The following is a 722-nucleotide window of genomic DNA, read 5'->3' as shown; positions in this document are numbered from 1 at the left end:
TCATTCTAAATAATTGCCAAAATTAAATAAATTTCAGGAATATAAATAGAAATCCTCCCCAGTGGAGTCGCCAAAAAACTGTAGGGAATATTTCAAGCATTATGATAACCCCAAACTTGAACCCCACTGTGATCATACACTAAAGTACGGTGGCGTTCCAAAGGGAAAGACAAAGAGCAAAAAGAGTCGCCAACAAGTTTTAAGGAACTTGTACCCAAAAGACAATCCAAAAGGACCATCAACTACTCCATAAGGTCTTGAACCAAATAGGGTCCGGGGATGAGGGTACGAATCCAATCTACAAAAGAAAGGACCCGGCCTATAAAATAGGCCTCTACTTTGTTCTGCTCGTATTCATGCGCGCTTTTCGAATAACATACAAACATTATGTTAATCCTACCCTATTTATCTATGTTGGTTGAATATTAATGCACTAATAAGACTATTATTGGCGATCACTTGAATTAAAATCACATTAACCTAAACCAAATTATTAATTGTCTTATTAAGCGTGATTTCAAGTACAAATTCCCTTTAAACCTGCATAAAAGGCGTGATCAAGCAATAACAATAATATATAGATCAAGCAACATAATAATAAACAATGAATAATAATGATGATAGCATGATAAGGCATAATAAAGCTTAAAAGAATAGCAAGATCCTAGGCATGATACTAACAATATTAATGACGACTCCTAGCATGTCACTAAACAATAAAG

This window comes from Chenopodium album, chromosome 20, assembly GCF_948465745.1.
Source record: "Chenopodium album chromosome 20, dcCheAlbu1.1, whole genome shotgun sequence".
In the NCBI taxonomy this organism is placed as follows: Eukaryota; Viridiplantae; Streptophyta; class Magnoliopsida; order Caryophyllales; family Amaranthaceae; genus Chenopodium; species Chenopodium album.
The sequence above is the reverse complement of the archived record's forward strand: the minus strand, read 5'-3'. Positions refer to the sequence as shown.